Source organism: Urocampus carinirostris, chromosome 10, assembly GCF_059441175.1.
Source record: "Urocampus carinirostris isolate Australia breed hairy pipefish chromosome 10, RoL_Ucar_1.0, whole genome shotgun sequence".
Lineage (NCBI taxonomy): Eukaryota > Metazoa > Chordata > Actinopteri > Syngnathiformes > Syngnathidae > Urocampus > Urocampus carinirostris.
The window spans coordinates 16,803,584-16,815,748 of record NC_142358.1 but is presented as its reverse complement, the minus strand read 5'-3'; the positions used below and the strand labels follow the sequence as shown (position 1 = coordinate 16,815,748).

Below are 12,165 nucleotides of genomic sequence, written 5' to 3'. Positions count from 1 at the left end.
TGTGCCAGAACCGAGCCCCTCCGACAAAAGCTCATTCTAACGATCACCGCTTTAAGCAATTTGGGCCTGGGGATGATGGATCGCAGCCCAATGAGTTGAGTTCATTTTGGCCAGGCCCGACAAAAATGAGCTCTGCAATTTGGGATAATGGATCACAGCCGCATCAGTGCAGTTCACTTTTTGTGGACATTATGTCAAAAAGACCCTCCATGCTCAACAAAAATGCACTCTGCCGGATGCCGCTCTCATCAAATGTCAACCGGGGGATATTGGATCGCTGCCCAAAGTGCAGTTCAGTTTAGGCAGGCCCCCAGGCTGTAAGATCTGCTCCCAGTCGAGATGCGTCTTATTCTTCACCTGGGCCTCTTGAAATCCAGATTAAAAACACACTTCTCCGGGATTGCTTTGAATACGACGCTTTTATTTGATTTTATTTTATTTGATACAGTTGTATTTTGTTGTTTTTATCGTCCTCTATTGTTTCGATTGTTTTTGTCTAGTTTTAACTTATTTCTTCTCTGTTTTTACTGTTAAACACTGTGGTGCACCGAAAGGATTGTTGTAAGAGAGATTACCTCATGTGCGGTCCCTTCTCAAGGTTTCTTCATTCTCCTCATGTTGAGGTTTTTGAGTTTTTCCTTGCCCTCACGTAGGTTTTAGATCAGGGGATGGTGTCGTAATAGTCTGTAGCTGGCAATGATCTGTGGTTAAGGGTTATATAAATAAACATAACTATAATAGAGGAATATTTACAAAAATGACTTCTTAGTCTGAAATTTTGTTTATTTTTATTTTGAAATGAATATAAGTTTGAAGCGCTAAGTAGCAAGGAGTTTCAGTTCTAAAAAAGTAGCTTGACTTTACCTCTAAAGATGGAAACTTGCCAAAGGTGACTTTGCCCCCAAGTCCGTGACGTTATTGTGCACGCAGTACATTGAAGCAAAAAAATTGCCTTTCAGGGGCCATTTAAAGCGGCATGATGCTTCCCGGTTCCCAGGGTGGAAAGATGCCGTATCAGCTTTCTACCGCCCACTCAATGTCAGAGAAAAAGAAAAGTGGCATGAAAAAAGCATCAAATATATATTTTAGTAATAATATAAAAAGTTATTCTTCTCTAAATAAGAATATGGAATTTCTTTTCATATATATTTTACCTACATTCCAATATAGGGGCACTCATTAAATAGGTGCACCCTGCGAAAAAATCAAATCTTAGTCTTATTGGGTACAATTTTGCTCATATTAAGTATATATTTTCTTATTTCATTATATTTAATCAAGTTTTTTTGTAAAATAAAATAATCTACCATCATTTAGAAAAGATTATTTTGTCAAAATAGTTATCATCTTCTTGATTAGATCATTATTTCAGGGTAGATTTCTTGTATTTCATGAGAGAAGTAAGATTAAATATCTTAGTATAGGAAAATTGTTCCAAAAATTAAAGTGTACTGTGTGTACAAAAAAACGATACTAAGATTTCTCTGTACTTTACTAAGCCAGTTTATGGCAAGTTATAAAATCCGCATTTTCTATGAAAACTCTAAAAATGTTTAAAAAATTCAAGCACTTTTTTTATCTTTACTTCTCTGGATTGGTGTTCTGGGTTTAAATACAAAGTGTAGTTCAATACATTTCCAGTGCCTCTTTAAATAACGAGTGCCATCTAGAGAAAACAATTTCCCGAGTGCGTTATAAAGCTTCAGTTGTCCATCATATTTTAAATTTTAATTGCTAAACATTAAACTAAAAGAATGACGCGTTTTGAATTCCGAACCATTTGCAATTTTAACAAATTTATAATGGATTGGTTTCCATTAATCCATTACAATAGAGCAAATATGGCACACATGACACAGATTTGCACTCTAAGCCCCAGCTGTCAGCAATAGTCAATAGGGGATAATGGATTGCGGCCACAAACGGTGCATTTCATGTTTGGTGGGCCACAATAGCATGCCCCAGCGATCTGAACTCTACCAACCTCTATTCTAAACAACAATCGACCAATCCATTTTCTTATGTTTAAACAAAAAGAATGTCCATTTTAACTCCTTACGTACGTTTTTTTAAACAATTGGTTAAAAAAAAATTGACACTGTTCCGGAAAACACAATGAGTGTAAGATTACCGTAATAAAGATTCAACTTTGAAACAATGCATATGTCATGATTACTGATGTGACTCAACTGTGCCCGCTCATTTGGCGCCAACTTCCACGGGTTCTGATTGGCTCCCTGTCACTATTTGAACTAAATCCGGTCACTCCCCTGTTGTCAGTCCGTCTGCGAACCTCAGTTAATTCCAGGCAAGCCTTTTTCGACCCTGACTCCCACCTGTTTTTTGTCCCCGTCGGTCTCCCGGCTTCGACCGGTTTTTAATCCTGACCACGTCTACTCTCCCGTCCCGTCTTTCGACCTCTTTTTGTCACCGACCACGTCTACTCTCCTTTCCTGGCTTACGACTTGCTTCCGACACGACCACGTTTTTGCTCTCCTGTCCCGACTACTGACCCGTTCTTCCATTCCCGACACGTCATCGCTCGCCACGGAACATCCACTTCCGCGTTCAGGGCGACCTTCTTCCCGTGTCCATCAATCACCAAATCTCTTTCTTCCAATAAAACTTGTGATAAACGCAACACAAGTGGGTTCTGTCTCCATTCTGGTCCTGACAGCATAAATATTAACAATATGAAGTTAAGTGAACAGTATTCACTAGATTTTCATGGTTCATTTGTTCCGTTACCACCTATAATAATTGATTTCCCCCTGCGTTTATATATACATATGCAAATACTAAGAATTCTCCATAGTTTATCGCGCTTCTTTATAGCAAATTACTAAACATACATTTTCCATTAAAACTACCCCAAAAAAACATAAAAAACAATCAAGCAATTTTCTTTTTGTCTATTGAAAATGTTGATTTTTACAAATACGTTGATTGTTACTGATAATAAACAGTTATATACACACCACATTTGTACAAAAGAGTTTTTTAATGATCGCTACTTTGTTATTTGCAGTTTAAGTCATAACATTGTCTAATAGCTGCTTTCAACCTAAAAACGGTGCTTTTAAGTTCTACTAAGAAAATGGGTTGCCACTTATTTGCAGATTTGTTTTACGTGATAGCATTGTTTAATAACTGCTTTTAACCTAGAAATTGCCCTTTTTTGGTGCTACTAGAAAAATGTTTCCAAAACTCCAAATTCTCTTGATTAAATTCTGAAACATAATTGTCAAAATATGGCAGCTATGTAGCAGCATACAAGTACATTAACAATTTTCTATGCAGGGAGGATAACATATGCAACATTTGATGCCACTTCCCCATTTTTCTTGCCTAAATTATGGAATGTCCAACTTTTTAGGACTCTATTGAAATAGATGGCGTGTATCTTTGTCTGGATCAAGGCCGGGTCAAACTTTCTCAGCAGTCCGTGTGGTCCATTGACTCGAAAACCTTCATACTGGGCAGGTTATCAACAGTCAGTTCAAAGGTCAGCGGGGAAAAAAGTGAGTCCATACTGATGACCCCGACTTCTGTTTTTTATCCCGCCGACAGTTTCATTAGTCATTGAGCAATCTTTACTAGCGTGTTTTCCGGACTTTAAGGCGCACTTGAAAACATAAAAAAGACATATTGTGATTACTTGAATGAATATTTATGGTAAATTTTTGAACAAAATTATTTAGTCTTGTTTGAATTGTTTTAGCATGTCTCAGCTTAGCTGAGAATGTATCTGCATAGTTAGCAAGCTAACGGCCTTTTTTTACAGAGTTTAGTTTTTCTGTCATAAACCGAAACAGGATCAGGACCCAAATGCGTGACGCTTCTCACACAAGCCTTTTATTTTACGGGAAATAGGGAGTCGTGCACGTTAGGCAGCAGTCTGGCGTGGAATGATAGGAAGCCAGAGGCCGACGAGATAGATACCATTTGCCCAAGCAGATATCAGACAGATGGGGTCGATACCGGACAGGACGGGACAGACAGGTTGATATCAAAACAGGATATCGAAAATAAACAGGACAAACTTGACGGAAACAAAATTGGAAACCAATATTAAACAACGGGACAGACAGGATTGATATCAAAACAGGATATCGAAATTCAACAGAAAAAAACTAGACAGAACCGAACTGGAAACCGATATTAAACAGGACAAAATAAACGGGAACAATACCGGACAGGAAATACCAACAGGAAAGGACCGAGTCAAAACCCACGTCTTGTGGGGCAGAGGTTCGTTGATCGACTGACAAAGGAAGAGTGAGAGCACTAAGCTTAAAAAGAAGGAAAGCCAATCTGTCAACGAGCCGCAGCTGGCGCCACACGGGCGGGGCCCATTGGGCGCCATGGCAACTGTGATATTTACAGCAAACTTATAAGGATAATGGTTGAGGTTATTGTTCAAATCAACAGCAGCTAAAGTTAAGAAGTCTGGTTATTCAGGATTTCGTTCATTAGCTGTCTAATAAATAGGGAAATTAGGAGTAAAGACAGTGCAGTAACCATTTATGAATGAATGAGTTAATTTTTGTGGTGAAACTAGATGTCATAATGGCAATTTATGTTCTATAAAATACATTTAGTTTTCATTCAATGCACCGTATAGTCCAGTGCGCCTTTTAATTGAAAAAAATATCACAAAAGACTATATTTTGGGGGGTGTGCCCTCTGATTATAGAGCGGAAAACTTAATAATCTACTAAGAAGTGCTCTTCCTGCTAAAATCAATTAATCATATTCATTTTTGTGGCATGTGATGTTTGAGTGTTTCGTGTGTAGGAAGTGGTAGCTTTTTTGTCCTCAAACGTTCTCACTCGGGCCTATTTACATCTTATGTAAGAAAACATCCTTAATGAATCCACAGCGAGGGGTGCGTGCCGTCCTGTCCTGTTATTGTGAGTGCTGCGAGCTGTGTGTATATGGGCAGCGAAGGCTAATCTTAGACAACATGGCCGAACCCGAACCCCCCTGGGGTGAGTGCACGACAAGACCAATCATGCTCATTAGCCGATCACAGCGGGCGTGCTGCTAGCGTGAAGCTGCTTGTAGCGTGTGTGTGTTTTAAATAACAGACGTGTGAAACTGGATTTTATCAAAACATTTGTAAGGATATTTGGAAAAATCGTTCCAAATTAAAAACTAAACCTACAACCTTAAATACAACATAATCAACAATTATACTATTTTTTATGTCAATTAATCAAGTAAATATTTGTCAAGAACTCTCTTGGGATGTTTTGGAAGAACAATGCAGGGGCAGAGATTAGTACAGTCAAACGGTTGTCTTTTATTTGTCACAAGGAAAGGCAAGTGGCGAGGCAACAGTATCCAAAACACCAGAGGCACCCAATCCGGTTTATCCTTAAATAATTATTGTTTAAAAGCAAAATTTCAATAGATTCTTCCTCGAAAGATATCTAGACAATTGAAAAATAGTTGGCACTTGACTTAACATCCTTTAGTTGATGGTTAAATAAGTAATTGTTGCAATTTGAGTATATCTAAATTTTTAGGTCGAAAGAGTAACAAAAATTTAAAAAAAAATTCCATTATAGTTTGACACACAAAATAGCATAACCCTAGCGGGAAACCTCAAAAATGCTTTAAATCCACCAAATCAAGCGAAAACCTTAAACAGAAACACTAAAAAGCCTTTGATATCGAGCCCATACCCAGGTTCACGACCCTACCTGGAAACCCCAAAAAACAATTCAAAAACCTTCATATCGAGCCTAAACTTCAGTTCGTACCATTGTTGGTAACCCTTGAAAAGCTTTAAAAAAACCCATTTCCAACCCAGACCCCTGTTCCAAACCCGAACTGGAAACCGTAGGAAGGCTTTAGAATCCTAGTTTTGGGGTCAAACCTTAGTTCCAAACCCTAGCTGGAAACCCTAAGAAGGTTTTAGGATCCTAGTTTTGGGGTCAAACCCTAGTCACAAACCCTAGCTGGAAACTGTAGGAAGGCTTTAAAATCCTAGTTTTGGGGCCAAACCCTAGTTCCAAACCCTAGATGAATATCCCAGAAGGCTTTAAAATGCTAATTTCCAGTCGAAACCCTTGTTCTGAACCCTACCTGGAAACCCTAGGAAGCCTTAAGGATCCTAGTTTGGGGGTCAAACCCTAGTTACAAACCCTAGATGAATATCCTAGAAGGCTTTAAAATGCTAATTTCCAGTCCAAACCCTAGATCCGAACCCTATCTGGAAACAGTAGGAAGGCTTAAGGATCCTAGTATTGGGGCCAAACCCTAGCTGGAAACCGTAGGAAGGCTTTGGAATCCTAGTTCTGGGGCCAAATCCTAGATCCAAACCCTAGTTGGAAACCCTAGAAAGGCTTTAGAATCTCAGTTTTGGGTCCAAAACCTAGTTACAAATTCTAGCTAGAAATCCTAGAAAGGCTTTAAAATGCTCATTTCCAGTCCTATCCCAAGTTTCAAACCCTAGAATGGCTTTTAAAAGGCCAAAAAATAGACTGGGAGGACACAAAACAGTAGAAAAAGAAAACCACTGCCCCCCCCCCCTTCTTGACACTCCCGGGTCAAGAAGGGGGGGGGGGGGGGGCAGAGGAGGCACAGTAGTGGTAGATCTTAACAACAGATAGCAGCAGATAGCGGAAGGCGGAAACTAGGAAAGGCTCCAGTGGCCCTGAGGTTGAAAGCTGAGGTGGGTGGGGAGGGAGGAATAACGCTTACTGGATTGTTTTAGCAGCTGCAGCCAAAACACAAAGCCCAGCTTCCCTGCCGTCCTTTCGCTCCTTCTTCCATTCATAAATTCTCCTCCCTCGCTTGTCAATCATTTATGCACCATGCTACTCAAGTGTTCTGTCCACTTCCTCCTGTCCCACGGCTTGAGTTTCATGCTGACTCTGCGAGCGTGTGCCCGTACGCGTGTCAGTATGAGGCCCCATTTACGCATGAATGGCCGTTTGAGAAGGCACTCGTACTTGCTTTGGTGTATTGACATCATGCTCTCACATCACACATGCGCAACTATACTCTCATACAGACAAAGTCATCACGGTTCACGAATCCTTGAACCACCTGGGGCGTAGGGGCACCACTTCCTGTGGTGTGTCTTGGGCCGGATTTTGTGGTCGAGGTTTGCTCTCCTACATCGAACAGTACTGGTTTCTATGGTTACAAGTAGCAGGAGAAACTTCCTTATCTGACTCAGATACAGCACCTTCATCATCTTGTCGCTGTTGTTTTTCTGTGTAGAACATCATGCCGCTCTTCACAGATGAACAGATTGTTGACAAGCAGCAACCTGTTTGTGACAAACCTAATACTAGATTCTGAATCACTGGGGAAAAACGTTTTTGTTTCGAAATTTGTAGTAGGCCTTGTTTTGTTCATATTCACATCCTATGATTCGTATAGCATCACTTGTGGCTAACATATTTTTTAACAAGACAAACATTTTGGTGATGATGTTACGTCATACGTATGCAACACTGCTATACTCTCTCATACACTTTAATATGCTTTCGCGCACATTCTACTATACTCATACACTCATACAGTACTACCACACTCTCACACACACTACAATTGTCATGGTTGTCATGGCGCCCAGTTGGTCCCTGTCACGGTTGCCATGGCGCCCAATTGGTCCCACCCACTGACACCAGCTGAAAGCGTTGACAGATTTCTGCCGGACTACTTAAACAGGGTCGTGCAAGTTGCCTGGTGTCAGAGCATCTGCGAAACTCCTGCTAGACTCTGTGTGATATGCCAAGTCCTGTGAATTTGCCTTTGTTTGATCCTGTTTTATTTTCGGCCCGATCTGTTTGATTTTGACCACTCTTTAGTTCTGATTTCACTCTACTTCCGCAACCATCGATCCCGGATCGAGCATGCGCACATTCCTCCTCTCCCAATAAATTGCGAGTAACGTTACGCGATTGGGTTCTCATTCCTGTCCTGGTTCGTGACAACAATAGACTCTACACAACACACCACTTTGGACTCTCAGGCACACTATTATACTTCTAAAACACCATTAAAATTGTTATTACTATCATGTTTTTTCCACACTGGTGTAATGATCACCTCAACTCTCAGAGTTGTTTCACTTAGGGTACTTTTGGTAACCAAGGTGATGCACACTGATCAGTTTCTATGTTGTACGGTTAGACGTCAAACTGGAGTTAGCCCCAGAAATGTGTGAGTATGCAGTAATATGTGTGACAGAGTATAGTAGTGTATGTATGAGAGTATGGTAAATGTGTGAGAGAGTGTAGTAGTGAGTATGAGAGTATAGTGGTATGTGTGAGAGTATTTTTGTATGTGTATGCGAGTATTATAATATTTGTAGTGTGTGTGTGATAATATAGTAACATGTGTGCGAGAGTAGTGTGCGTATGAGAGTATAGAGCAGTGTTTTTCAACCACTGTGCCACGGCACACTGGTGTTGATTGTCGTACTGTGCAGTGGGAAATCATCCGATTTGTGTGCCTGTGTGGTTTAGCAAAAGCTATCTTTCTTTTGGATTTACTTTTACCGAAGATGAGGGTATTGTAGTGTGTGTATGAGAGTATAGTGGTATGTGCGAAAGAGTACAGTAGTATTTATGAGAGTATGGTTGGTTGTGTAAGATTGTAAAAGTGTGTGTGCATGGGTAAGACTTTTTCTTTACGAGGGTATAGTTGTGTATGTGAGAGAGTATGATGTTATATGGGAGATTTACTTCACAAACATCATCTCACACGCATCTACTTTCGTTTGCGCTGTCCGACTTCAAGTGTCGTTTTGCTGAATGAGTTGAAAGTTGGTCGACAGCAGGTTTGGAAAAAGCTAAATCGATAATGGCTGCCGTGCACGCCATCTGAAAGGATGGAGACGACATTAGTGAATGTAGAAAGTAGCTTCAAGTGGATTGATTTGTAACTAATGGATAAATGAATTTGCATTTAAAACAAATAAACAGTTTCCAAGTTGGGCAATCACTAAGCCACTTAACTTTTGATCGTATTTGTTTTGATTGTTTTTGCAAATGCTTTTTTTAAGGTCAGGTATCGCCAACTTTTTTGAAGTTAAGAGCTACTTTTTGTTACTGATTTATGGAAAGGACAATCACTTAGATGTACATGTACAAAATAAATTGTTACTACTAAGTTATTACTATGCTATCATTATATCACTACTGGGTTGTATTTAGAAGTATGGTTAAGATAGGCTCAGGCAACCACTAAAATATCATCCCGGTCAGAAATCAAATGTCCTAGAAATTCACAATGACCAATTTCCAGAAACAATTAGCTAGCTACTCAGGTGTTTGTAGAGGGCTACCTGGTGACCGCCAGCCTCACTTTGGTGATCCCTGATTTTGGTTGAATGAAACAACTATTACGGCAGTCGTATATATTTTTTCCTGATAATTGTTTTTGTCTACGCATTTTAAATGCAACCAGCTTAACAGCACCTCTGCTGGTTGCCATCAAGCAGTGCACCACAAATTGCCACCGCTTGTATTTCTTAAAGACATTGTGAATCTAATATGATTTGATCAACATAATGGAGTGTGATTCATTGATGAATTGCACAGAATTACACTAATGCTTTGAATTTTATTTCCGGGCCCATGCTGGCATTTAAAAGAAAAATACATATTATAAAATATGATTGAAAAAAAATATATATTTATTTATATATAATTATACATAATTTTTACATTTCAAAACTATTTTCTCAGTGTGTTTATTTATTTAAATTGACTATACTAACTATTCTTTTCTGTTTGTGTATCATTAGTAAACTAAATATATTCCCAAAGTATTTACTTTTGGTAATCTCTATAAAAAATGTAATAATAAATAAAAAATTGTCGATGGCTTTAGTTCTGCTTTGGATAAATATGAAATAAATAAGCAGACCGATGACTCTTGTGTCAAATTGGTATTTTAATTTCTAAAGGTAAACCATATCAACAAACAATACCACATTGTTTTCGACCAATACAGTACTCAACTTTTGAGTAATTGTTGATAATGATAACAAATACCAGTCATACATAATATCCTTTTCTAAACCCAAACACCCTTAATTTCAAATTTCAAGTCAAGTCACATTTATTTGTATAGCCCTTAATCACAAAAATGTCTCAAAGGATTACAATGACACCATCGCCTGATCTTAAACCAACATGCTGGCAAGGAAAAACTCAAAACCTCAGAGTGAGGAAAAAAGAAACCTTGAGAACAGGCCTCACAAGTGGATGACCAGGGTGGAATAGATTTAGCATTGGGTAACAAACATAGTAAACATCAATAAAAATACATATATTTTAAATCCCAACATAACATTTTATCTTTAAATTTCTCCAAATGAATATCATCACAATATTCCTTTAGTTTTTAATACCTAGTTAAACATCATCCACTAAAAGGCAACCAATTCTGGTTTAAAACTGATACCTTATGATAAGGCTGGTATCGGCACAAGTGCTGATACCTGATATTCGCCCTGCTCTTGTGAACATAGTAGTCAAGCACTGGTTAACTGGTTGGCCAATGATTGAAAGGTCATAATACGCCATTTCAATTAAAGGAATACTGAGCAATATTTGACCACTAGGTGCCACTGTATTGTGTAGTACAACTGAAAAAGAGTGCTACAAAGCACAAGGAGGAATACAAACTCAGCTCCCTCAAGGTGAGCCTCGCTGTCATGTAAACAAATATTAATTTCTCGAGTACTGCAAAAATAAAATAACTTTACGTGATATCTCATGTATTGCTGCTTATTATTCGAATCGATATTATTTTTCATTCAATGAGTGAGTTTTTAAACCACTAGAATAAGCTAATAATTACTCAATGTACCTTTAATTGATAAACTTACAGCCATTGCTTCAAATTGTTATTTTATGTCAAACAAATTTCACTTATGTTAAAACCTACTAACATTTTACTGCAAAGTTCATCCTAGGGTGACATTTATTGCCCCCCAAAAACGGTTTACAAAACAAGCCGCTTTCATGGGAAGTTCCAGGAATGTCTGCACGTGCGACACGTATGTTGCGTGGAGTGGTCGCCATCTTTTTGTGCGCATGGGTTGCATGTGTGTCGCTGGGTCTGCCCACTTCCGTCTTGATGTCCTTTTAAGTTGGCGCTTCACAGAAATAAATAATGAGAACAACATGTGTGTTACGGAGCATGACTTCCCTGCAGATGTGTCCCTTGATTGCTGGTGTAGCAGGGGGGGGGGCTGCACGCATAATTTCAAATTATGTCTTTTCTCAGGATTGTTTTGGAGCATTTAGTACAAATTACGATTTGTGCTTTGGATGATTGTAAATTTGTGCACTGAGATTTTAGTTTTCTTTTTAATGTGTTTTGGTTATGGATTGAGTTTTACCCGCAGACCAGGAATGCAAGGCTGCGCGTAGTGAGTAGGATTTGCAAACACACTCATTAGTTAACCAAACAACAGTGAGTGAGACGGATGGGACACCAAGAGTCCTTCAAAGTGTTCCGAACAGACCATGGCCATAATCCGATCGCTTGTCACGAAAGTTGGGCTGGGCAAACTCATGAGCGTGCCAGGCGCCCAAGATTTCCTTTTTTGATCAGGCGGTCTCCTCGTGTTTCCGTTCACCCCCCATTTGATCTTATTAAACGGCAATAGCTGAACAATAACAGGAAATGAAGGGAATTGAAATGACATGCGGCTAAGAATCAAAGAGGGAACTGTTGTGAATTATATCCAGTGTGAAATTGGACATTTGTTCATCATTTAGGGCAGCGAGACCAAGGATTTGTCTAACACACAACTATTCGACAAAGAAGTCTCCTAAAATTTCACTTTTTAAAAGTTCCTTATTATGTACTTTGTTTCAATCCATCCATTTAGCTATCCATCTATCTATCCATCCATCCATCCATCCATTATTCCAGGGCCCAGCGAACATTCCTGAATTGGCAGAATCTATCTATCCATCCATCTTCCTTAGAGGTAAGATCGGGCCTACAACCTGCGGGTATTAAGGTCCAAAGCAGCATCACGCCCAACCAACGAACTTGGTTTAAGGGACCAAGCTTGAAGCAAACCCTAATTTTTAAATGTTATTTGTGAAGACTCGGGTTGAGGAGGAGGAGTGGTGTTTTTGGCCGAATAGGTATTTTGGGCCCAAAATCTTGCCTCTA

At 39.2% G+C, this 12,165-nt stretch overlaps 1 protein-coding gene across 1 annotated transcript in view; it reads left to right on the top strand.

The window, feature by feature from the left end:
- The window catches only part of sh2b2 (SH2B adaptor protein 2), a 42,421-nt gene that overhangs the window by 7,095 nt on the left and 23,161 nt on the right, over positions 1-12,165 (top strand). The window lies entirely within an intron of this gene.